Here is a 27,435-nt window from a genome sequence, read left to right as displayed (position 1 = left end):
CAGGCACGGAGACACAATAAACAAATGAGAAAAATAACTGGTGTGATGAGAAGTCTAGGGAGGAAAAGCAGAGCCAGGAGGAGGGCAGGGGAGGAGGGGGTCCCGGGGTCAGAGTACAGAGCACACCCCGAGCGTGCTGTGTAGATGGCATGGTGCCTGACGGCAGCGGCTCTCCAGGGAGGGAGGGGGCCAGGCAGAGGAGAGAAAGCAGGATGGCAAGTGAGTGGCCAGAGCGGCCATCTAACTCACCATGCAAACCGGGGCCTCTGAGAGTGCAAGTGACACCATTAATAACCGTGCTGGCCAAACAGGCACAAAGCTGCCACGTCTTGGTGCAGGGTCGCTGGGAGCCGGATCACAGTGGCTGAAGGAAGGAGTACGGGTCTGCGAGGCAAGGACCGGGTGTGGTATGGCCTTGTAGGTCAGGTTGAGAAGGCTGGCTTTTACTCCAGGAGAGGTGGAAAGTCATGGGAAAGTTTTGAGCAGAATACTATGGGTTTATGTTTAAAAGGGTTTCCCTCGCTGGCATGGTGAGAACTGACCCTCAGGGGCAGAGGCAGGAGGCTGATAAAGACGCCAGGGATGCCCAGGGGCCCCTGCGTGATGGACTTGGAGGGACAGAGTCTGATGACAGAGATGAGAGGATGTCTTCAGACCAGAAGTGGGGTGAGGGAAAGGGAAGCCAAGGATGACAGCTCATCTGCAGGGGCTTTCCAAGTGTGTGAGTTTCTGACCCCCTTGTCTTCTTCCTCTGTGTAGATGCAAGATCCATGGGGTGGGGAGCCTGTCTGGCATGCTCAGCACCCAGCTGTCTGGAATAAAATAGCATGCTATTGTGCCAATAAGAAATCTGAAACAAAAGAAATTAAATGGTTTGCCCAAATCATTGTTTTCTCAGGAGCAGAGTTCAGGTCATCCAATACCACATCCATAGCACCTGGCTGTAGATTCATTGCCTCCCTGCTTTACATCCTTGGTCCGCTTCCTTGCCTTTGTTTGAAACCTGGTGCATGGGGAAGTAAGAGCCTTGAAAGTGCTGGGGTTAGAAAGCACAGCTAGAAATGATCGGGAATTAATTTCACAAGGAAAAGCTCTGAGTGCTCCTGATGTGAGAAGGGCCACTGAACTGGGCTGGACCCCAGAGAATCAGGGGCATCACCTCTGTTCCCACCAGCAGGACCGACGGGACACCGAGGACAAGTCTTCTGAACTTGCTTTCATCGCCACTGCACAGGGAGGATGGTCTTGCCAAGCGGAGTTATTTGTCCTAATAATTCAAGAAGAAAGCAGGCATGTTTGTGAACTGCCTTACCAAGCTACCTTTCTCCTTGCCTGAATTTTCTCTCCTCCCTCGGAATCCATGCAGTAGCACTGCCTGGTGAGACTGGCGGAGCTGGGTCAGGGAAGGTAGGACGAAGGCGCTGCCTGCAGTTTTCTGAGAAGACGTCTTGGTTTTCTCTCTCAATCTAGGTCATGGATGATTTCCACGCTATCACCAGACACGAGCTTGGTTCTGTGTGTGGGGCAGCTGCATTTTGGTCCTGTGTGATTCTTGCAGATTTGTTCATTGAAGTTGTTTGAGATCTCACAGAATCAATCAGATGAATCACTGCTCGTTAATAAGGTCACCTTTTAAACTTGCTGAATGGACTGGTCTACCCTTCAGAGAGAAGGGATGGACTTATCTGACCAATTCTTAAAGTATCATCATGAGAGACTGAATATATCTCATGAGAGACAAACCAGGTGGCTCAGTAGTAAAGAACCTGTCTGCCCGTGCAGGAGACGTAAGAGATAAAAGTTCGATCCCTGGGTCAGGAAGATCCCCTGAAGTAGGAAATGGCAACCCACTCTAGTATTCTTGCGTGGGAAATCACATGGACAGAGGAGCCTGGTGGGCTACAGTCCATGGGGTTGCAAAGAGTCAGACACAACTGAGCATGCACACATTTGATTTCATTTTATATTATTACGAGAGACTGAATATATAAAGACAATGGCCACACCACATATAAAAATAGAGATTTCACCCACAGCCTGCCTCCACCTGCCTGGGAAACCGCCCCCCTCCCTGCAATAAACAGCCCAGGAAGCCAGTCTGCTGTAAATCAGACTTTCTGGAAGTCAGATTCCTATCCCTGTGACAATCCAAGAAGCCAAACAGCAAATTCTAGAGCAATTGACCCCAAATGACCAGATTTAGATTACTAACCAGCAGCTTTCTTACTCCTTGTCCTCTCTTCCAACTTAGGACCCATCAGAGGAAGCCAACTCTGTATGCTTAACCAATCACCTAGGACATCCGCTTGTAGTCAGCCTGCCTACAGGTTCCCCAGGCCAACAGCCTCCAATCAGGGCACACCTGTGACCTTCCCTTTTTTCCACTTTAAAACTTTCCAGTCTGCCTTTGAGTCTTTGCCAAAATGCAGGTGACACTGGCCCTCTCCTTCGCTATAGCAAGTTCGGAACAAATAGCCTTGTTTTTCTCATTTGGTTGGTCTTTTTCACCATTGACTGAGGACTAGGACTTCCCAGCTGGCACTAGTGGTAAAGAACCCACCTGCCAATGCAGGTAGACATAAAAGACACAGGTTTAGCCCCTGGGTTGGCAGGGTCCCCTGGAGAAGGGCTCACAACCCACTCCAGTCTTCTTGCCTGGAGAATCCCATGGACAGAGGAGCCTGGTGGGCTCAGTCTATAGGGTCTCATGGAGTTGTATGCAACTGAAGCGAATTAGCATGCATGCAACAGAGGCCTAAAGAGGCTTAACTATACATGCATGCATGCGTAAAATCATGTATATGCATACACATACAGGCAGCACAGAGTTAAATACTCTTTTAAAAGTTAGGTTTTCATTGGCAAATGACTGAATTTTAGTTCCGGGATTCTTTGGCAAATATCTAGGTAAAAGTGTGCCTGAACGAGATGCGGGCACTTCCCCAGAAACTACTGTATCCAAAAAGTCATGGCTCTGAATTTGTAGAGAGTTATGTTCCAAGTGTCACCTCCACTCCATTGGAGAATGGTGGCCAGTCCTCCAGAGCGGGCAGTGTCTGCGGCTCCAAGCCCACTTTTGCCTTAAGATGGTGAAACCAGGACAGACTCCCAGCCAGCTTCAGGCTGGGGACACTGCCAATCCTGGGTGGTGCGGATCTTTATCTGTTCCTGGAAAGGGCTGTGACAATCAAAACCCACAGGGGGACGGAAACACCAAAGGCTCCAGGTATCACTGGAGGAGAAACCAAGAGGACCCCGGGGCCAGATGAGGAAGGAGAGGGCTCTGTGGGGGTGTCGTCACCGAGAGGGAGGGAAGAGTTAATCAACCTTGAAAATTGAGTTGAGCCCCCATGGGCTGAAAGAAATTAAGGTGACCTTCAAATAAATCAGTTATGGCCAAGTACAGAACATTTTGATTAAAACTTTAAATCTAACCCTGGCTGCTAAACCAACCAGATGGAGCATTATGACTTTCTGTGACTGGCCTTCTTAGACTAGAGTTGGGGCACAGGCGTGTCATATGGTGGAGACACGGCCTCTCCCCCGAGTTCTGCTGCAACCTGAATCCCAGGGCTCTGAGGCAGAAAAGAAAGGAGATGCCCCTGGAGAATCAGAAATGTTTGGTGAGGGGTTTGATGTGGGCTTTCAGATGTATTTGTACCACCAGCCATCTGACACCCCACGTTCCTCATTCCAACCGTCCCTTCTGCCCTTTTCCATCACGAGAGGGATGGCCAACCTCGCCGAAGTGCCAAACCGGATGCCTTGTCCCTATCAGGTTAATGGACAGTGTGTCCATTTTGCTGGTAAAATTCCTTTCTGGCAGTTTAAACGCATGTTCAGCTACTGCATTTGCGTTTCCAGCATGCCATCCCAGGTGTGACTTCTTTTATCATTAAATTATCATCGTTTCTGACATGCGTGTTAGTCGCTCAGTCATGTCTCACTCTTTGTGACCCCGTGGATGGTAGCACGCCAAGCTCCTCTGTCCACAGAATTCTCCAGGCAAGAATACTGGAGTGGGTTGCCATGCCCTCCTCTAGGGGATCGGACCCAGGCCTCCTGCATTGCAGGAGGATTCTTTACCCATCATTATTTCTGCCTGAGTTCAAATCCTAACTCCATCCCTTACTGGATCTGCTTCCTCTGTGACTGTTCCCTCATATAGAGAGAGGCAGTGTGAAGTGCATACTTGGTCGGGCTGATAAGAGGACTCAGTGAGTCCATTGCTAGAGGGGTCCTGGCTCATGGCAGGCACAGCAGATGTCTGAGCTATTCATCACTCATCTGTCAGTGGGGACTGGAATCAAGGCACTCAGTCGGGGGCAGGCTTTGAGGGCTGCAGGAAGCTCCAAAGGCAGCCATCCCAGGAGTGAGAGAAGGAATAAGGCAGAAATCATGAGCGAGTGAGAGAATTGTACTTGAAAAAAAATTAGATGCTCCTGGAGATTCAGAAATATTTGACAGAAAGGTCCTTGGAGATGCTGCTGGTGGGGCCAGAATTCGACCCTGATGTTCCTGAAACCATAGCCCCGCTTTGGTTGTGTGGTTGGGGTGGCCTACCAGGCGGGGTGATGCCATTTGAGTTTTGACTGCCAAGGAGGCCTGCTACCGGGTGGGCCGGCTCAGCAGAAAGCCTCAGACCCAGCAGACTTCCTCCAGGCAAAGCTTCCATGAGGCCAGAGCCAGCTGCAGGATTTGTGGGACCCAGTGGGCAATGAAAATGCAGGCCTCTTGGACCTCCCTGCCGGTCCAGTGGGTTAAGACTCCGAGATTCCACGGCAGAGGTGGGTACAGGTCAATCCCTGGTCAGGTGTGGCCAAAAAAAAAAAAAAAAAAAAAATCAAGCCTCTTGTTAGAAAAGTAAGAAATTGCACCATTAAAGATATTAACAACACAGCGCCTTTTCCTTTCTTCTGAGGCCTGTCATGATGCTTTTATTTGCAACTTAGTGTCATGCTCCATCAGGCAGGAGGACACTAGAGGCAAGGTTCAGAGGTCGCCAGGGTCCCGTTCTCACAGTTACTGACCCTGACTGGGGAGGGAGTAGTCTCCCCTTCCTACGGGCCTGCTACCCGAGCTCATGGTGGAGGCGCAACCCCCAAGGAAACGCACCTTCCGTGGACGCACCTGGTGCCTGGATGAGGGGTGGGCCCCCAACAAGCCACCTGCTAAACACGCCGCGGCACAGCCAGCCCTGAGTGAGGAGAGCTGCCTGCTCTGAGGCTCCTGCTGGGAGCTGAAGGCTCCAGGGACACGCTGATCTCCCTGCCATCCCCCACCCTCACCACCCAGTCCCTGGCCTGGGCGGAGGGTGAGGCTGGGGAGCAGGTGACTGAGAACTGTCTAGTCGCTGGCCCCAGGAGGCAGAGGGAGGCATGACCCCAAGCCCCCAGCTGTCTATTGCCCCATTAGACTTCACTTACAAACACAGATTCAGAGGGAAAATTATTAAGCGTACCCCACAATCACAGAGCATGAAACCCTAAGGACAGGGCCCTTCTGAGCCCGCGCCCTGTGTGACCACCCTGATGGAAGCCAGTGCCCCGCCCACCGACACCCTCCCCTCAGCCCTCTGGCTCCTCAGCACCCCATGCATGCCTCTATCACTGGATAAAATCTGTATGCGGTAAGCAAAGGCACACAGAAGTGCAACTGGAAAATGGTCTATAATTGATTCTGTCTTGCTCCCAAGTCGCCACTCCTGCTAAGGGCAGAAAAAGAGAAAAAAAGAAAATTTAAACACCATGGACTTGCTAATCAAAGCTAGCTCAGTCTCTCCAGGCTTCAAAAACTCCTTCTGAGTTAAGTCAGACACATCAAGGCAAGAGTTCAAGTACATTAAGGTTCAGGTTTCCTCTCAGGGCCCCTTCTCCCCACGCCTTCCCAGACAGGATCCCGATTCCAATTCCTGCCTCTAAGACACGTGGTTGAGGTGGTACCAGGCTGCCTGTCCTGGACCTGATGAGCGGCCATCCGCCTGGTTCTCGGGCTCCAGCCCAGAGTCTGGCCACAGGGTCCTCCTACAGTACCACCCAGCAGTCACACTCCCCTCGGGCCTTCCCACTGCTGTTTTGACCTGGAGGAGGGTCTGATCAAGCTTCTGATCTCTTGCTTCTTCCTACCTGATGGAAACTTCCCTAAGTCATATCCTCTGACCCTATTATGGATCCAAGTCCACCAGATTTGGTCATAATTTCTTAAAGGGAAGCCCATGAAATTTAGAAAATCCCTTTCTTCCCTGAACCAAGTTCAGTTTCAAGACTATTATCTCATGTACACTCAGAATTGATCTTAACACTCAAAGGTAAAAGTCTTTTTTTCCTCTTGTTATATTTCTACTATGAAAATCACAATCCTCCCTGAGGCAAACAGGTAGCCCTGGTTGAATAAGAGAAGGAAAAATATTAATATGTTAGGATTTTATTTCTCTCTTACCTCTAGCATAGCACTTACCACAAAGATGTTGAAACTGTCTCCTTATCTGTCTTCCCAAGTAGTGTATTTGCTTAAAGGCAGGGGGCAAACATCGCTCATTTTCTGTATCAAATACCTAAATATTAAGTCTGGCACTTCACAGACTGTCAGAAATGGATGGTTGGATGGATGGATAGGTGTGTGGGTGGTAGACAGGTGGACAAGTGGATGGATGGGTGAATGAGTGAAAGGATGGGTGGTGGATGAATGGATGGGTGGATGGATTTTTTAAACCTTAAAAAAATATACCCAGCAAAAAGCAAAAGTCGCTCAGTTGTGTCTGACTCTTTACGACCCCATAGACTGTAGCCTGCCAGGTTCCTCTGTCCATGGAATTCTCCAGGCAAGAATACTGGAGTGGGTAGCCTTTCCTTTCTCCAGGGGATTTCCCAACCCAGGGATCAAACCCAGGTCTCCCACATTGCAGGTGGATTCTTTACTGTCAGAGCCATCAGGGAAGCCCAAGAATACTGGAGTGGGTAGCCTATCCCTTCTCCAGGGGATCTTCCCAACCCAGGAATTGAACCAGGGTCTCCTGCATTGTAGGTGGATTCTTTACCTGCTGAGCTACCAGGAAAGCCCCATACCCAGCAAACTCCTACTTACATCTCATTGACCATCACATGCCACCCTGGGATGCAGAGGAATCTGGGACTGAAGTACTGTAGTTGTGGTTATTTTAAATGGGGCATTTTATTATCCTGAGCAAAATTATGGTTCTGTTGGTAAGGGAGAAGGGTAGAGTGGATAATGGGTAGATAAGAACAGCCAGAGGAGTGGCATTTTAGCAGAACCTTCCAAGATGTGTAAGAGAGAAAGGGTATTTTGAGCTGAGGAAACAGCGTAACCAAATGGATGGAGGTGAGAGAGCCCATGGAAGTCGCAGGGGCTCCTAGCAGATTCTGTGTAAATGCCAGTACGTCGCTGTTACTATACCCAGGCAGAAGGTTCTGTAGAGAGGATTTGTAGGTCAATCTGAACTGTAAATAAATATTCCTTTATAGATTAAGGTATAGAGACTGACTTGTAGATGTGAGCCCTCATTATGGGTGAATCTCTATTCTAGCTATGTCCTCTTCTTGTTCATTCCTAACATGCCCATCCCTTCTCCTTTATATTCCCAGCCACTCGTGCCAGAGATCTGCTTGTTTTATCAGTCTTCTCAAAGATCCAGCTGTGGTTTTATTGATCTTATTTTTCCCTTAATTTCTGTTCTTATCTTTGTTATTTCCTAATTTCCTTCCTTCTATTTTTTTTTTTTTTTGCTTTATTCTATTCTCTTTCTTCCTTCTGGAGTTGGACACTGAACTCACTCAATTGGAGTTTAAAAAAGTCTCTTTTTTTCTAATGTGTACGTTGGCAGCTCTGACTCTCCCTCTATGTAATCCTGCTGTGGGATTCTTCTACTTTAGTACAAACTGATCTAATTATCTTTCAGTTCTCAGTATTTTCTGATTTCCCTTAGGATACCTTCTTTGACCCTTATATTGGGTGATCCATGAATTTAAAGTTTAAAATATATGAATTAAAAAACAGTTTTATCTCAAAATAGAGTTGCCATATAATTCAGCAATCCCACTCCTGGGCACACATCTGGAAAATCTATAATTTGAAAAGATACACACACGCCCCAACGTTCATAGCAGCACTATTTATAATAGCCAAGACAGAAGCAACCTAAATGTTCATCGACAGGTGAATGGATAAAGAAGATGTGGTGTATGTATATTGCACTCTGTGTATTAATGGAGACACACAAAATTGCGGTTCACTTATTTCTACTGCTTTATATGACTAAGATGTCACCTATTTATCTTCTCTGCCACTAAGGGATATTTAGCTTATTTCTGCCTTTTCTCTATCATACACAATACTGCTATGAAATTCTTACATGTAGTTCTAGTGCTCATATTTTCATGTATGAGAAGCAAAACTAGAAGTAAAGCTGTTAGGTCATGGCATCACCAGATAACGCCAAATTGCACTCTAAAGTGGTTGTCTGTCCTCTGTGTCTCTTAATCTCTCTTGAAGGGTTTTCTACATTTTCCCCTCTACTTTGCATTCTGGATATTTTAAGAATATCTTCCAGTTCATCCATTCTCTCTTCATCTCTGTCCAATCTGCCATTAAACTGGTTTTGAGCTTTAAATTTCATTATTTACATTATTCATTTCTAGAAGTTCTGTTTGGAGCTTTTAATGTCATTTGTTTTTAATTTTTATTATGGACATTTCAAACATAAAATTAGAGACAATAGAATAAGAAATCCCTATGTACTTATTTTTATTCACCTTCCACAAGTATCAACCTGTAACTAGTCTTGTTTTATACACACGCCTTCCCACAGCTGTCTACTCTGAGATTTTTAAAAATATTTATAATTATTTATTTGTCTGCTCTGGGTCTTGCTTGCGGCATGTGGGATCTAGTTCCCTAGTGATCAAACCTGGTCCCCCTGCGTTGGGAGCATGGAGTCTTAGCCACAGGACCACGAGGGAAGTCCCTACTCTGAAATTATTCTGAGGCCCATTTCAGTTAGCATATCATTTCACCTATAAATGTTGTTCAAATCTGCCTATTCTTGTTTTCATAAAGTATTGTTATTTTCTTGAGAGTGTGAATCTTTCATTTTGGCTTTGAATCATTATAAGCATTCTTATCACATAGTCTCTCTTGGCCCTGCTGCCCTGCTGTCTCAGAGTCTTACGGCCCTATCCTCCTAATTGTGGCATCTGCTGTATTCAGCATGACTCTTTCTTCATAAATACAGGTATGCCTTGGAGATGTTGTGGGTTTGCTTCCAGACTGCCACAATAAAGCAAATACCAAAATAAATGAGTCACGTGCATTCTTTGGTTTCCCAGCGCATATAAAAGTTATGTTTATACTATAGTCTCAGTGGTAAAGAATCCACCTACTAATGCAGGAGACACAGGAGATGTGGGTTCAATCAATCCCTGGGCCAGGAAAATCCCCAGGAGAAGGAAATGGCAACCCACTCCAGTATTCTGGCCTGGAAAATCCCAGAGGCAGAGGAGCCTGCTGGGCTGCAGTCCATGGGGTCCACAGAGTCAAACAGGACTGAGCATTCAAGCACAACAGTAGCATAGTCTATGAAGTGTGCAACAGCAATATGTCTATATAAGCAAGGCACATACCTTAATTTAAAAATACTTCTTTGCTAAAAAATGCTAACCATCATCCGAGCCTTCAGCAAGTCATAGTAGTAACATCAGATCGTCCTAACAAGTATGAACGTAATGAAAGGGTTTGAAACGTGAGAATTACCAACATGTGACACTGAGACATGAAGTGAGCAAATGCTGTTGGAGAAATGGTGCTGAAAGATTCGCTCGATACAGGGTTGCCACAAACCTTCAACCTGTAGAAAACACAGTGTCTGTGAAGCACAATAAAGCAAAGTGCAATAAAATGGGGTACGCGTGTCCCGGGACTCACTATTGTGAGCTCATCTTCGGAGGAGCTTGTTTTTCCCGTGAGAACTTCCTGCTGTCTGAGTTGTAAGAGCGCTCCTCTACAGTCAATATTTTTTTTTTAATCTCACCACTCGGCACATGGGATCTCAGTTCCTCAACCAGGGACTGAGTCCACGACCCCTGCGTTGGAAGCTAAGGGTCTTAACCACTGGATAGCCAGGGAAGTCCCTAAAGTCATTCTGCATCTGCTTTGCCAGATGGTCCAGGGTTATCAGCAGCCTGGGACCAATTTTTTCTTCTGGCATGAGAATCTGAGACCATGCAGACGATACAAATCTGGATGTCAAATCCACTCACAGCACATCTGTGAGGTTTCGATTTTTCAGAGGATCATGTTTGAAGCCCCCCCACTGGTCTTGCCTGTGCAGTAATAGCAAGCTTCTTATCTCCTTGTTAACAAGGAGATCAGGTTTTCTTAGTTCATCGCCCCTTCACTAAGAGATCAGCCTTCAGTGGAGCCTGGCTTTGCAAGGAGTCAGAGTTCCAACCCTCCACATCCTGTTAACGGAAGATCTTACCTCCCATCTCCAAATCTCATATCAATCTGAAGGCCAAAGCCAGGGTCCCTGGGTTACTGGCTCTGATTGCGTCCCTCCCTGAGGCAGCTGTGGGGTCAAATCACATGATCACCACTCTGGTTTTTCCATCTTCCTTCTGTCCCTGGGGATATCCCTTGCTTGCTTGCTAACTCAGCCTATGGGCGCCCCAGATGGCTCAGTGATAAAGAATCCACTTACCAATGCAGGAGGCTCAGGAGACGTGGGTTCGATCCCTGGGTCCGGAAGATCCCCCTGGAGAAGGAAATGGCATCCCACTCTGGTGTTCTTGCCTGGAGAATCCCATGGACAGAGGAGCCTGGTGGGCTATAGTCCATGAAATCACAAGCAGTCGGTTATAACTGAGCATGCACGCACAACTCAGCCTCACAAGGTTTATTTATGTGGTTGTACTTTATCACTGGAGAAGGAAATGGCAACCCACTCCAGTATTCTTGCCTGGAGAATCCCATGGACAGAGGAGCCTGGCAGGCCATGGTCCATAGGGTCTTAAAGAGTCGGACACGACTGAAGCGACTAAGCATGCATACTTTATAATGCATTTCTATGTTTTTGTACGAAGAGTTCTTTCACATTTCTCCCGTCAAGATTTTGTTAGAACTGAGTTTCCTTTATTGTGAAAGCTGATTTAATTTTTTTTTGCTTTTGTTTCTTACTTGCAATTAAAAACAAATAAACCTAAAATAATTACCATAGCATCATGCTCAGATCTGACCATCCTGCCCCCAAAGTCACTGCCGAGGCGCATCCATTCTCTCTGGTCCTTGCCTGGCTAAGGACTCTGGGTGTGAACGGTCCATCTGCGCTATACAGAGGAAGGCCTGCTCACGACCCTGGCTCACGTGGCCACGCTTCGGTCACCCTCCAGAGACTTCCAGGACGGAGCCCCCGCCTTTTCTGGCTTACGGACCAGCTGTGGTTTTCGGTGCATGAAACACACGAGCAGTGCTGAGCTACTCGCATTTTGCAGACACCGCAGAATGCTGGGTTTTGCTGTGATACGTATGGCTCTGTCCATTTTTCTTTGTAAATGGGCCACAGTCATCAAAACCACTGATTTGTATCAGTGCCACTAAATAGCCAGCCAGTAAAAAATGGCCCGAGTGTTCACAAACCTAGTTCTTTTCCTGTCAAGGAAGAAGAATCCAAGAGGTGGAATATATTTCACCTGCTGTTGCCGCAAATCTTGAGCCTTGTGCTCAGCCCCTACGATGCCCCTTGCTTACCTTCTGGGCTTGAGGAGGGAGGGGCCGGGCTTGCCCCTCCAAACCCCTTTCTGCCCTGCTGCCAAATAGATGTGAGGCTAATTTGTCCAGGCCCCTATCAAAACCCCCACTTAGAAGGTTTCTTTTGGTGGTGAAGAAAATGTTCTAAAATTAGATTATGGCAATGGGTGTATGACTGTAAATATACACAAACATTACTCTTTAAATATACAAAAAAACGAAAACCATTGAATTGTGCGCTTTAAGCAGTGAATCTATGGAGTATAAATTAAGTCTCAGTAAGAGATTTTCAAACAATTTTCTTTATTTGACTGAGCTGGGTCTTAGTTGTGACCCGCAGGATCCAGTTTCCTGACCAGGGATTGAACCCAGGTCTACTGCATTGGAAGCATGGAGGCTCAGCCACTGGACCACCGGGGAAGTACCCCATAAAACTAGTTTTTTAAGGGCTTGAAATTATATGGGGGGAAACCTACTTGGGCACCCAAGCCCTGCTGTAAGCCTAACCTCCACATGACATTACCCTCCTCCCACGCACCATCCTGTTCCAGGCCGGGAGAAGCTGCACAGACTGCCTCCTCCAGCTGGGGTGCCCCTGCCCCTGACCCCTAGTTGACCTGTATGGCTGAGCTGCAGCGTGGTTTTCTCCAGAAGTTGAGGCTCTGTGCATCCCGAAGTACCCTGGCCATGGCTCTGGTCACGTGGAAACTGATGTCCCCAGTTTTATCGGTTTGTCTCCTGCGACGGCATCTTAGTCGTCTCTGGGGCCTATCTGGGCACCTGGCACCTTGAAGATGCTCGATTGATGTTTCAAGCCGCCCCAGCTGGCTTCCCAGGTCTCCTTAGTGAGTACTGAGCCCTCTAGAGTGGAAGGCACTGGAGCTGTGAGCATGCAGGTAGTAAAACTCCCTTGCAACTGCTGAAATGCCTGGCCACCCCAGCTCCTGGCCCTCCTCTTTAGCTTTTTTTCTTAACCTCTGATTTAGCAGTGATCAATTAGCCGTCATGCGAGAACCTCCTTCCTTGTCCTTCTGGAATGCTTCTCTGTAAGGTACTTTTCCTTTGAGGGACTGGAAAAAAAACTAGGGGACTGAATGTACTCACTGTAGGAAAGAACTGGGAAAGGCCAATTAACATTCCGCTAAGAGAGAAAATGATTTCTCCCATCAGCAATAAAAACTGACAGCTCTATCAGAAAATGAGCCGGGGGGAAACCTGCAGAGCCTGGAGGGGCAGGTGGGGCGGGGAGTGTGTGCCCTGCTCACTGAGGGGTAAGGATGCTGAGCGCAGAGATGGCTGCTGGGAGTCAGGGGAGCTCAGGCGGCCAGAGGTGTCGCTGTCTGGGGAGGTGACCCACGGCTCCCAGCCTCACTGATCTGGCCCCCAGGCAAGAAGACGAGCCCTGTTCAGGTTTTATCCCTGGAACTCAGAGCTTCGACTCTCCCAACGGCTTCTCCCTGTACACTCGTTTCCTCTGACCTTATCATAAAAGGAAGCCACGTGATGTCTATTTATGGCAGCAGCATGGTCTGGGGAGAAGAGGCTCTCAGCCCTGTGAATTTCAGGGGCTGATGAAATTGCTCCTCTGCTCCGGCTCTCTCCCTGCCAGGAATGAATAAATGGGGCGGGGGCGGCCGGAAGAATCAAATGCCAGCTATCTGACAGACAGGTGCCTTCTTGAGTGCTACGGGTAGGTAATTTGGTTCTCTAAATCAGAGCTTATAAACCAGGATAGGAGTTAATAGAGCTCAAATGCACTAGCTTTAATATGAGAGGAAGTGCAGAGGAAGAAAGAAGGGGGGGAGGCACCCTCATTTGGCCTGGTGGGGAAGACATTTAGCTTTAAAAAATGTAGCCACTCACTTTCTATTTTATTTTTCTAACTTTTAATTTTTTTTTTTCCTGTTTTCTGGCCACCTCGTGCAGCATGCAGGATCTTAGTTCCCTGGGATTAGAACCCATGCTCTTTGCAGAGGAAGCACAGGGAGTCCTAACCATTTGACCGCCAGGGAAGTGTCTCTATTTTAAGTATAAGTATGTTTTGCTTAAAAGAAAAAAAGAGGAGGCCAGTGAGACACCAAACAGATCTGAGATTAGAGCAGTTGTTTATTTTCATTGGAAACATGTCGACAGGCAATTTGGGGCCATGTTTTTTTCGGAACCATGTCCTCTCTGATACACAAAAATGAAACACAGAGACGGGAGACCAGGGTCTGTGTCTAAGAGCACCGGCTCTTCCTCAGGCATCTGTGTGACTCTCATGGGGAGGCAGGAGCTGGCTGGTGAGACGGTGCAGGGGTCTCATTTCTCCAGACACTTGTCTTCAGCAGACATTAGTCGGGGGAAAGCAGAGGTCTGGGCCGGTACTGTCAGAGATGATGGCTCTGGGGCTATGTGGTTCTCTGAATTGCTCCCAAATGTTTTTGAGCTGGGATTTCAGGTCTCATGTCCAAAATATTCCACTTTTTTTGGTGTGTGTTCTCTGTATAACAGATACAACAAGGCAATAAACTGAAGACCTTCCATACCCAAGAATTGATCCTGGATGAAATCAATAACTTCAGGTACATTTATGGATGCCATGTCCTCAATGGGTTGTTAGAAGGCGTCTTTCAAGTTCCACTGCTGAACGTTGAGGTTAACAGCAGGGAAATGTTAGCTGTTGTTAACAAATAAGTCCCAAACTATTAATGAGTTGTGTGTGTGCTCAGTCGTGTCCAGTGCTTTGTGACCCCACGGACTGCAGCCCGCCAGGCTCCTCTGTCCCTGGGATTTTCCAGGCAAGAGTACTGGACTGGGTTGCCATTTCCTTCTCCAGGGGATCTTCCTGACCCGGGGATTGAATGCACATCTCCTGTGTCTCCTGCATTAGTAGATGGATTCTTTACCACTGAGCCACCTGGAAAGCCCAAACTATTAATGGTAAATTTAACACAAAAAGACACATGTCTCATCCATGTAACAAACCAGTGTGAGTGTTCATGATTGGCGGGAGGCTTTCCTCCACACAGTGACTCAGGGACCATGCCCTTTCTATCTTTGGCTCCACTACCTTCTAAGGCTTCCTCATCATTACCTGCCTCTGTTTTGGAAAGGGAGAGGGTGAAGAGTGTTTACTTCTCAACTGCATTGGCTCGGCAGTGACACACAGTACTTCTCACACTCCATTGGGCAGAACTGTTCATACTGTCTCCCTAGAGACAAGGACAACTTGGGAACACAGTCTCTGGTTGGGCAGCCACTTCCTGGCAACACGTCTGTGCTGTCGAGGGGAGGAGCATGCCTTTTGGTAGACAGCTGTCTTTGTCTCCTCCAAACATCTTAATGCCACGTAAAAAAAATAACCCTCTAGGGGACCTCCCTGGCCCAGTGGCTAAGACTCTGCTCTCCCAATGCAGAGGGCCCAGGTTTGATCCCTGGTGGAGGAACTAACTCCCACATGCCTCAATTAAGACCTAGCACAGCCAAGTAAACAAATAATAAATATTTTTAAAAATAACCCTCTACATAAAACTGAAAATGAACATGTATTGAAAGTTTGTGGGATGCAGGTAAAGTGGAGAGGGAAATATATAGCATGAAGTGCTTACATTCGAAAAAAAGGAATGTCTCAAATCAATGACCTAAATGCCTACCTCAAGAAACTAGAAAAAAGATGAACAAAAGAAACCCAAAGCAAGCAGCATGAAGGAAATGATAAAGAGTAGAAATCAGTGGAATTGAAAAGAGGAAAACAATACAGAAAATCAATGAAACTCAAACTGGTTCTTTGGGGGGAAAAAAATTAGCCTCTGGAAAAACTGAGGATGTGACAAGGGAGAATACACAAATCACCATTATCAGGGATGACACAAGGACATCACCACCGACCCGACAGCCATTAAAAGGACGACAGAGGGATACGATGAACAACTTTACGCTCATGAATCAATCATTTAAATGAAACGGACCAACTTCTTGAAAACCAGACTACCAAAACTCAACCGAGGTGAAATACATAATCTGAAAAGTCCTAGAACCATTAAAGAAATTCACTTCATAATTTTAAATCTCTCACTAAAAATACCTTTAGGTCCAGGTGGGTTCAACAAAAAATTCTACCAAGCAGTTAATGGAAAATTAACACCAATATTATGATGCAATTGCTTCCTGAAAATAGTAGAGAAGAGAATACTTCTCAGATAATTTTATGAGGTCAGTATTGCCCTAATACGAGCTTCCCAGGTGGTGCCAGTGGTAAAGAACCTGCCTGCCAATGCTGGAGACATGAGAGATGCAGGTTTGATCCCTGGGTCGGGAAGATCCCCTGGAGGAGGGCATGGCAACCCACTCCACTATTCTCACCTGGAGAATCCCATGGACAGAGGAGCCTGGAGGGCTATGGTCCATGGGGCCACAGAGAGTTGGACATGACTGAAGTGACTTGGCATGCATGCATGCACTGTCCTAATATAAAAACCAAGACAGCATGAAGAAAACTACAGACCAATATATTTCACAAACACAGAGAAATCCTCATCAAAACGTTAACCAATCAAATTTATAACAAATATTAAAAAGAATTATATACCACAATCAAGTGGAACGCATTCTATGTGTGCAAGGCCGCCTCAATACTAAAAAATCAATTAATGTAACCCTCCATATCAACAGACCTGTGAAGAAAAATTTTACGAACATAACCAAATAATGAAGAAAAAGCATTTGACATAATCCAACATCCACTTTATTTTTTGGGTTCCAAAATCACTGCAGATGGTGACTGCAGCCATGAAATTAAAAGACCCTTACTCCTTGGAAGAAAAGTTATGACCAACCTAGATAGCATATTGAAAAGCAGAGACATACTTTGCCAACAAAGGTCTGTCTAGTCAAGGCTATGATTTTTCCTGTGGTCATGTATGGGTGTGAGAGTTGGACTGTGAAGAAGGCTGAGCGCCAAAGAATTGATGCTTTTGAACTGTGGTGTTGGAGAAGACTCTTGAGAGTCCCTTGGACTGCAAGGAGATCCAACCAGTCCATTCTGAAGGAGATCAGCCCTGGGATTTCTTTGGAAGGAATGATGCTGAAGCTGAAACTCCAGTACTTTGGCCACCTCATGCGAAGAGGTGACTCATTGGAAAAGACTCTGATGCTGGGAGGGATTGGGGGCAGGAGGAGAAGGGGACGCCAGAGGATGAGATGGCTGGATGGCATCACTGACTCGATGGACGTGAGTCTGAGTGAACTCTGGGAGTTGGTGATGGACAGGGAGGCCTGGTGTGCTGCGGTTCATGGGGTTGCAAAGAGTCGGACACGACTGAGTGACTGAACTGAACTGAACTGAACATCCACTCATGATTTTAAAATAACCCCAAACTCTCAGTAGAATGGGACTAGAGGAGGATTTTTTCAACTTGATAAAGAGCATCCACAAGACACCTAAAGCTAATAATCCCACAAAACTTGACATGTTGTGTTTTATTTTTTCAGTCAGTTCAGAATACTTTCAAATTTCTGTTTTGACTTCTTTTTTGACCTATGTGTTATTTAGAAGTGTGTTAGTTTCCAAACACATGGGCATTTTCAGAGATCTTCCTATTATCAATTTCTAATTTAATTTCTTTGTGATAAGAGAGCGTACTTTGTGTGACCTGAATCCCTTTAAATGCACTGAGACTTGTTTAATGGCCCAGAATATTGTCTATCTTGGTAAATGTTCTGTGTGAACTTGAGAAGGATGCGTATTTTGCTATCATTGGGCAAAGTATTTTATAAATGTCAGGTAGGTCAGGATGGTTGATAATGTTGTTCCAATCTTCTAAGTACTTACTGATTTTTGTCCACTTGTTCTGCTAAGTCACTTCAGTCGTGTCCGACTCTGTGCGACCCCATAGATGGCAGCCCACCAGGCTCCCCCATCCCTGGGATTCTCCAGGCAAGAACACTGGAGTGGGTTGCCATTTCCTTCTCCAATGCATGAAAGTGAAAAGTGAAAGTGAAGTCGCTCAGTCGTGTCCGACTCTTGGCAACCACATGGACTGCAGCCCACCAGGCTCCTCCGCCCATGGGATTTTCCAGGCAAGAGGACTGGCGTGGGGTGCCCCTTGTTCTACCAGTTATTAAAAGAAGAATGTTGAAAGCTGCAACTATAATTGTCAACTTGTATATTTCTCTTTGTAGATCTATCAGTTTTTACTTAAAGCGTCTGGGGACTCCTTGAGACCCCCTGGACTGTAGCCCTCCAGGCTCCTCTGTCCATGGGATTCTCCAGGCAAGAATACTGAAGTGGGTTGCCATTTCCTTCTTCAGGGGGTCTTCCCAACCCAGAGATTGAACCCATGTCTCCTGAGTCTCCTGCGCTGGCAGGTGGGTTCTTTACCACTGCACCATCCGGGAACCTTTTTTTTTGTTATATGGAATGTTCCTTATAATGACTGTGGAAGTGGTTACACAACTCTATACACTTGTCAAAACCCAGAGACTTATATAGCCAAAAGAGTGGATTTAACTGTACATACATTTTAAAATAAGTTTAAAAATAAATCTTTTTAAAAGTTAAAAAAAAAACCCAAAACTCATTGTTTCCAAATAAAAGAAGGGAAGGAATCTAGGCAGATGGTACTGATGAACGTGTTTTCAGGGCAGCAGTGGAGATGCAGACACAGAGAACAGACTTTCGGACACAGCGGGGGAAGGAGATGGTGGCAAATGAAAGAGTAGTACTAAGCATACACATTAGCATAAGTAAAAGAGATAGCCAGTGGGATTTGCTGCATGATGTAGGGAGGGCAAACCCTGTGCTCCGTGAAAACCTAGTGGGTGGAACGGGGTGGGAGGTGACAGGGAGGTTCAAGAGGGAGAGAACATATGTACACCCATGGCTGATCCATGTTGATGTATAGCAGAAAACACAACACACATTGTAAAGCAGTTATCCTCCAATTTAAAATAAATTTAACTAAAAGGAAAAAATGTAGAAGGAAGGAAAAAAAAAGAAGGGGAAAGTTGTGATATGCCCACATTTAGGGATGATCCAATACTTTGGCCACCTGATGTGAAGAGCTGACTCGTTAGAAAAGACCCTGACTCTGGGAAAGATTTAAGGCAGGAGGAGAAGGGGACGACATAGGCGAGATGGTTGGATGGCATCACTGACTCAATGGACATGAGTTTGAGCAAATTCAGGAGATAGTGGAGGACAGAGGAGCCTGGTGTGCTGCAGTCCATGGGGTCGCAAAGAGTTGGACAAGATGGAGAGATAGAACAACAAAACAGAAATCCAATCCCATCACATTTGAGCTTTTTATCAGAGAGGGAGAGGAGCTGGTAATCAACAGGCACCTTGCTGAGATGTGGTGAGTAGCCAGGGGAGTCAAGATCCTGCTGGAGGTTCTGGCGCAGAATCCTTCCTTTCCTCTCCCAACGTCTGGGGGCCCCCAGCATCCCACGGCTTTTAATTACATCACCCCAGGCTCTGCCTCCACCTCCAGGCAGCCTTCCTTCCTGCATCTCTGTGTGTCCCGTCCCCTTCTTACAAGGACACCAGCCAGTGGATTTAGGGCCAACCTTAAATCCAAGATGATTTCGTCTCAAGATGAAAGGAACTAATTATATCTGCAAAGACCCTATCTCCAAACAAAGTTTCATTCACAGGGGGTTAGTCCTTGAACGTATATTTTGGGGGACACAGTTCAACCCACTGCATTCAGTAAGACTTTCTCAGGGAGGGCAGAAGCAAGCTGGAGCCTGGTGCTCGCTGATGGCCCTGTAGCCTTTGAGGTCCTTGACCATCACCCTCAGATCTCGGGCTGGGATGTCCCTCCATCTCCCCAGCTCCTCTGCCTGGCAGGCGGGGTTGGGGGAGGTATCCCTAGAGTTGCTACTTAGCAACAGAAAAATCACAAAGTCCCCATTCCGAATAAACTCCATTGCTTTTCCTTCTTTCATTCTCCCAGCAATTCCCACAGTGGTGTCTGCGGTGGGAGGGAGGGGAGTATGGATTAGAAAAGAGCTTGACAAAAACATAGCCTTTTTTGTTGGTCGTGGTTCTTGCCAGTTTTTGCCGGTCTAGCATCCTCCGCCCCTCTCCCACCAGGAACAGCCTTGATTTCCCTGTGGGGACTTCTGTCCCCCACCAGGTCTTCTAGCTAGGCAGGGCTGTCCCCACCCCCAGCTGACTTCTTTCAGCTCCCTGCCCTCTGCTTCCTTCCCCAGAGCCAGTACCCGACCCCAACCCCCTCACCCAACCCCCCACCCTGGGCAGAGCAGACCCTTGCTCTGCTGCAGCCTTGCCTGGTCCTCCCTTCTGACAGGTGACTAGCCAGGTGCTGGCTGGACCTGCCCCTCCCTGGCCTGCCCGCCAGCCCGAACCAAGATGCATTCAAGCAGAAAGGGTGAGGGTGGCCTCACTGCAGTAAAAACCAGCAAGTCCAGCTTCCTGGCGGCATGTGGCTCTGTTGCTTTATACGTTCGCAGGTCAGAAGAGTGAGGAAGGGTGCAGGTGGAATAAAGGTGTAGACACCTTTGGGGGAGAGGGACTGGGGGTGGGAGAGTGGGGGTGATGACCTTTCTCTTTATAGATTTTTTTTTAAAGATTTATTTATTTTTGTGTCAGTGGTGGGTCTTTGTTGCTGCACACGGGCTTTCTCTAGTTGCGGCTTGTGGGCTCGGTAGTTGTGGTACATGGGCTTAGTTGCTTCGAGGCAGGTGGGATCGCCCCCGACCAGGAATCGAACTGCCATCCCCTGCATTGCAGGGTAGATTCTTCACCACTGGACCACCAGGGAAGCCCTCTTTATAGATCTTTGATTGTTACACTTTCTGAGTTCTGATTTCACTCTCACAGGTCCTTGTTTCTGCCCTGCTCTTTCCGGCCTCCTCACCCTTGGGATGGCACGGCTTCCATCCTGAGCCCTGGTCCAAGGCCCATTCCCATCTCCCTGGCTCCCTGCCCTGACACCTGCGCAGGTTCCCAGCTGGGTGCCTCTGGCCTTTCTGACCTGTGAGCATTCTTGACAGTAACTCATGAACGTGGCACAGCTTCTCCAATCCCCGGCTCCCTTCTCTGAAAACTTGGGGAGCTGCTACCTCACAGGGTTCTGTGCACAAGGGAAAAAAAATGGTTGAGAAAATGCTTTCGTAAAACTGGGATTCGCTGTCAAATCAGAAAGCTTATTACTAAAGATGTGAGATGCAGAACACTTAGCCAGCACTGAATCAGTCTTTTTCCTTACCATCAGGAAGGCTGAGCAGAGGGGCCAGCACAGAGATGCCACCTTAGTCTGTACTACGTCACCCCCTCTGCTCCCACCCTGTCCCTCCTGTCCAACCTGGGGCAGGGGTGGATAGAGCATCCCTACCCAGGGAGGACAGCTCACCGCCTCTCTGACCCTCTCCCGCAAGCATTCGGCTCACTGTCTGTCCCTCATGGGGGCTCTGTTAAAGGGCAGAGAGCCAGGGGTTGTGGGGGCTGTGGTAGAGGGCCTTCAGGGCATGAAGGGGCCCCAGGGAGCAGGCCAGCCATCCAACCTCAGCTTCGGGGGCTTCGTCAGTATCTTGCCAGGGTGCAACACGAATAGTCCTGCAAGATTCAAGACAGCCCCAAATCACCGCGCTTTCAGAAAATGGATGAAAAACTGATCAAACAGACGTTTGATGCCAGGATGAAGGGGAGCCGGGGCCTGCACGATCGAGTTGCAGGCAAAGTGTGGGCTGGAGTTCTTGACAGTTGGAGGAGGAGCCTTCCGTCATCCATCAAGCCTGAAAGTGAAAGCCTTCGTCGCTCAGTTGTGTCTGACTCTTTCTGACCCTATGGACTGTAGCCTGCCAGGCTCTTCTGTCCATGGAGTTCCCCAGGCAAGAATACTGGAATGGGTACCCATTCCCTTCTCCAGAGGATCTTCCCGACCCAGGGATCAAACCTGGGTCTCCTGCATTGCAGGTGGATTTTTTTTTTACTACTGTCTGAGCCACCAGGGAAGCCGGGGCCCCCTGCAGACCCCTAAATGGCAGGGTCCCTGGACAGAAGACAGCAGCCCCACGTTAATCCACAGCCTCTCACGTCACAGCACTCACTCTCCTTGTGGCTGCTCTTCTCATCGGCCTTGAGGAGGAGAAGGCGGAGGCTCAGGACCCTGGTGACTGGCCCAGGTTCCTGCAGGTAGGATGTGGCAGAGCCGGGCCTTGCAGACCTCAGCAGGAGTTTGGCTGCTGCATCCTCTCTGGGTCGCTTCCTCTGGAACAGCCAAGGAGTGCCTTGGCTTCGCCTGCCGGGATGTACCTGCTCAGTCAGTGCCCTTCAGTAAAAATACATTCTTTGTTTCAGCCGCTGGACTACAGTCTGTCACGGTATTGTGTTTATGTGATCATAGGTTTCTGCAGGCATTTTAACCTCAGTTAGTTGAGCCTCTTGCCACTCTGACGGCCTCCCCGCCTCTCTCCCAGGAGGGTGGTGGTGGAGTGGCCATAGCTTATGTGGCTCCCAGCTACCTCCACATGGAGGCCGGTTCCTGGGCTGCTGAGGGTCTGGATGACTTCCAGGAATTCTCCCACCGATGAAGGAAAAACAGGACATCCAGTGAAAACGCTGAAATAATATTTGAATTTCTTAATGCTTTGCCATGAAATGTTGACATTGATGGGCTTCCCTGGTGGCTCAGATGGTAAAGAATCTGCCTGCAATGCAGGAGACCCAGGTTTGATCCTTGGGTCAGGAAGATTCCCTGGAGAAGGGAATGGCTACCCACTCCAGTATTCTTACCTGGAGAATCCCATGGACAGAGGAGCCTGGCAGGCTACCTTCCATGGGGTTGTGAAGAGTCAGACACGACTGAGCGACTCACACTTTCACTTTCTCACCTTCTTGATATCGGTAAACACAAGACAGGGACTTCCCTGGTGGTCCAGTGGCTAAGACTTTGCGCCTCCACAGCAGGCGGCACGGGTTCGATCCCTGGTCAGGGAACTGAGATCCCACATGCTGTGCAGCCAAAACAACAAATCAAAATACATAAACATAACACAAAACTCAAAATATGTCCCTGCAGAGAGGCCATCGAGGCTACACTGGGTATTGAGGGTTTTCCATCCAAGAAGCAGGTTGGTCTCTGTGGAAGGAAACCACAGGCCCTGAATTCCTCCTGCTCATCTGCAAAGGAATTGATCCAAATTTACATTCTCTGTATCAGTTCAGTTCAGTCACTCAGTCATGCCCAACTCTCTGTGACCCCATGGACTGCAGCACGCCAGGCCTCCCTGTCCATCACCAGCTCCCAGAGTTTACTCAAACTCATGTCCATTGAGTCAGTGATGCCATCCAACCATCTCATCCTCTGTCGTCCCCTTCTCCTCCGGCCTTCAATGTTTCCCAGCATCAGAGTCTTTTCCAATGAGTCAGTTCTTTGCATCAGGTGGCCAAAGTATCGGAGCTTCAGCTTCAGCATCAGTCCTTCCAATGAATAGTCAGGACTGATTTCCTTTAGGACGGACTGGTTGGATCTCCTTGCAGTCCAAGGGACTCTCAAGAGTCTTCTCCAACACCACAGTTCAAAAGCATCAATTCTTCTGCGCTCAGCTTTCTTTATAGTCCAACTCTCACATCCATACATGACTACTGGAAAAATTATAGCTTTGACTAGATGAACCTTTGTTGGCAAAGTAATGTCTCTGGTTTTTAATATGCCATCTAGGTTGGCCATAGCTTTTCTTCCAAGGAGTAAGTATTATTTTTAATTTCATGGGTGCAGTTACCATCTGCAGTGATTTTGGAGCCCAAGAAAATAAAGTCTGTCACTGTTTCCATTGTTTCCCCATCCATTTGCCATGAACTGATGGCACCGGATGCCATGCATTCTCTGTATAGCGTGTGGCATTCCAAAATCCTTGTCAGACAAAGAGGTGATCAGCGTACAAAATCACAGGGAGTAGTGTATAGAGGTGGTCGGGCGGTTAATACAGAATTTCCGGTTATGTTCCTGAGTTGCTGGATGTTTATGGCTTTGTCAGCCTTTTAGGATTTGTAACTTGTGAGTTCTGTTCTCACTGGAAGGGGAAGTTACTATTCACTGTCACACCTCATATTGGTTTTGCAATTGTGGAGATTTTTTTTCCAAAGAAAATCTGGTCAAAACTGTAAACCTCAGCCCCCAGCTTCCTCTGAAAGCAGGCAATTTACAGAAAAGGGTTGGGCTTGGTCCTACCGCTGCCTCGTTCTGGATCCTGGCTACCTGGGCTTCCCAGCTCGGCTCTTTCTATATCATTAGGGGCAGCGTGTCGCTCCTGGGGGGCTATAAGATCACCTGTGTGAAGCACCCGAGGGCCTCCAGAATCCTCATGGAAGCCAGTTCTTGCCCCATCCCTCCCTCTTTTCCTGGTTGATGTCCCACAAAGATGGTTGCCGCTCCCCCCATGGTCCACGCTAAATGGCAAGTTATCTTTGCCTACACTCTGAGCTTCCCCACAGAGAGTGGATCGCAGAGCCTGAGAAAACCTTTTTCAAAATCAAAATGACCTGTGGGCAACCTGAGCTAATTAGGCGAGGGATTGGGAATCAGAATGTCAGAGGGGACAGAGAAGGGGGGCTTCTGAACCAGTGCCTCCCCTACAAGCTCCTCGGATGGGCCTCTTCAGGGAAAGCCAGGCTTTTGCCACGTGGGAGGCAGACGAGATCCAACCAGTCCATCCTAAAGGAAATCAGTCCTGAATAGTCACTGGAAGGACTGATGCTGAAGCTGAAGTTCCGATACTTTGGCCACCTGATGCGAAGAACTGACTCATTTGAAAAGACCCTGAAGCTGGGAAAGATTGAGGGCAGGAGGAGAAGGGGATGACAGAGGATGAGATGGTTGGATGGCATCACCGACACAATGGACATGAGTCTGAGCAACCTCTGGATGTTGGTGATGGACAGGGAGGCCTGGCGTGCTGCAGTCCATGGGGTCACAGAGTTGGACACGACCGAGTGACTGAACTGAATTGAGGCAGACGATAGTCACCATCACGAGTCACCTCAAAAGAGGATCCACGTGAGGGTGGCTTCCAAGGACATAGAGGGGCACAGCAGAGGGTGGACCAGCTGAGTGGGGCAACGAAGGACCCAAAAGGAGCTGAGAGGCTCTTGGGCAGCACCTGTCCAGGATGCGGGCAGGGCCATGCTCCCACTAGCCTCAGCCCTGCACAGACCCCAGCTGGACACCAGGGAGGTGCAAGTGGAGGAGCTGGAAGCTGGGCGGGGGAATGAGCTGGACCAGGGATGTCTTGGCCTGGCGGGAGGCTGGGGACCACACCCCCATCCTCACCTGTGGGAAGGAAATGGAAGAAGTTCCTGGAGGTGGAAACTCCTAAGAAAGGACTGTTCACCCAGGGCGGGGGCTGAGAGCCTCCTGTTATGGGTGGAACACAAGTGGGCGAGGTAGGGGGGTGGGGGGTGGCAGGGGGGCGGGGGAGGCAGGAAGAGGACAGGCAAAGCCACAAGGGCTCTAGGGAGAGGTGGCGGGAGCCCCAGGTCACTGGCAGACCCTAGAAAGCCTCTGAGCCCATCCCCCTCACTTCCTCCTCCCCCATCAAGTTCCCCAAACAGCCAAGGCCTCCTGCCCCTACCCCTGCTCTGACCCCAAGCACAGCTGTTGCTTCAGCTGCCTGGACCCCAGGACCATCTGTTAGTTCCCTCCCCTCCCCCTCTGCTTCGGCAGCATGTCCCAGGGAGCCTGTGATGCAGGCATCAGGGATCCCCTCAAGGGGAAGGGAGTCATCTGGGAGGGGTCTTATTTTCCCATGACCTCAGCACCAAGCCCAAGGCCTCGTCCCCGGGGAGCGCAGTTTAAACATCTGAGGAACTGAGTTGAAGGAGGAACTGGGTTCTGAGGCCAACTTCCTAATACTTTATAATTCTACATGTTAGCCACTTCTTTCCTATGAAGGGCCAAATTCCACGTTTTCCGATTCTGACATCCACTTGCTAAAAGTTTGTAACCAAAGTCATATGTATCTACTGTTAATTTGATTAAGGCTTCCCTGGTGGCTCAGTGGTAAGGAACTTGCTTGCCAATGCAGGTGACACAGGTTCAATCCCTGGATCGGGAAGATCTCCTGGAGGAGGAAATGGCAGCCCACTCCAGTATCCTTGCCTGGGGAATCCATTGGCCGGAGGAGCCTGGCGGGCTACATTCCATGGTGTTGCAAAGAGTCGGACACAACTGAGCGACTAAACAACAACAAAAATGTAATCAGAACTCCTTGGGGGCCCCTTTTACCTCTGCATTCATAAAAGGGCCTCATACAGGCCTCCTCTCCCAGTTTCCCATCCATTCATTCAAGAGATACCTGTGCTTGTTCTGAGCACCTGCAGAGACAGAGGTGTTCTGCCCCTGGAAGGGACGGCTGCTGCAGGCGGGGCAGGTGAGGACCTGGGAGGAGTCGCGGCCACAGAGAGCTCACCACCTAGCCAGGGAGCGCAGACACCCCAGAGGCTGTTAAGAGGCAGCCCGTGCGAGTGGGCAGAACCAGATTCAAACCCCAGCTCTGCCCTTGCCAGCTGTGTGGCCTTAGAAAAGTGACTTCTCTCTGAACCTGCTTCCTCACCTGCAAGATGGGGATACCTGCCTGGGATGGTGGCTAAGAAGATGGATGCAGGCCCAGCATCTGGCAAAGACGAGTTCCATTCTCTCCTGGGGCCACCCTTCCCGCACCCTCCCCCCAACCCCAGACACTGGCCAGACACAGGCAGGCAGGTCGACGCTGGGGCAGGGGGTGGGCACAGAGTGGTGTCAGAGGGGCCCCTTGCCTGCTCCAGGCCCTGGGTTTCCTGCCTGCCCTGAGGTCAGCTGCATCCAGCCTGGAGCCCAGCCCTGGTCCCATGGGCGGCTCAGGGATGTCCACGGCCTGTGCACGGCTCATCTTCCAGAAGGTGGTGACAACAAAGATCAGCAGATAGATTTAGGGAGCGGAGAAAGGAAAAGGAATGACCAGCAGGGCGCGGAGATGCTGTGACTCAGGCCTGGGCACTCCGCCAGGCTGGGCTGCTGCTTAGGAATACTTTCACCCAAGCCAGATGCAAGGAGCCTGAAAACACTTTCCTCCAGGCTCCGCGGGGGTGGTGGGGGGTTTCCCCGGGAGGAGGTTTCTGGCAGCGTGAAATCCTCAGGCCCTCAGGCTGCTGCTCTTCTGTGGGACCTGGTAGAAAGACCACAGCATCTGAAGGTCTGGACTCAGCTGACTTTCTCCCTTCCTTCTCCTATCTGGACTCAGGGCAGGCTGTGGTTCTTGTCAATCAGCACATCCTTTGCAGATTTCTGGTCCTAAAAGCCACAGCGTGGCAGGCATTTTGTACAGAACGGGATTTTCACTCCAGGGAACGCAGGAAGTCTCTTTACTTCCAAATGAGCTGTCTTCCGGAGAAAGTATTTCCACTCAGAAACCGTATCACAAATGATGCCAGGCTTCCAGGAACAGCCAGCAAGCTGCTTAACTCGGAGTGCGGCTGAAAATCTGTACCTGTGAAATGAACACAGTAGAAATCGATACTGGTTGCAACACCAGTAATTTTTTAATAGAAACATAAACGGTTTTATTCATCTGACTGTTGACCCTGGAGAGAAGGCGGCTTCATCAGAAGATGGGGGAAGAGGAGGGCTGTCTCAGTCCGGCTCCCATGGGCCCCTCCTCCTGTCTCAGCTCCATAGCCTGGAGCTGACATCTCAG

The 27,435-nt window shown here is 48.7% G+C and overlaps 1 long non-coding RNA gene across 1 annotated transcript; it reads left to right on the top strand.

Moving 5' to 3' along the window:
- The first annotated feature begins 13,276 nt into the window (after positions 1 to 13,276).
- On the top strand, positions 13,277 to 14,444 carry LOC139183014 (uncharacterized). Its single transcript, XR_011566492.1, has 2 exons — positions 13,277 to 13,447; positions 14,251 to 14,444. It is a non-coding gene; the product is annotated as an uncharacterized lncRNA (long non-coding RNA).
- The last annotated feature ends 12,991 nt before the right edge of the window (positions 14,445 to 27,435 follow it).

Source organism: Bos indicus, chromosome 5 (genome assembly GCF_029378745.1).
Source record: "Bos indicus isolate NIAB-ARS_2022 breed Sahiwal x Tharparkar chromosome 5, NIAB-ARS_B.indTharparkar_mat_pri_1.0, whole genome shotgun sequence".
Taxonomy (NCBI): domain Eukaryota; kingdom Metazoa; phylum Chordata; class Mammalia; order Artiodactyla; family Bovidae; genus Bos; species Bos indicus.
The sequence above is the reverse complement of the archived record's forward strand: the minus strand, read 5'-3'. Positions and strand labels throughout refer to the sequence as shown.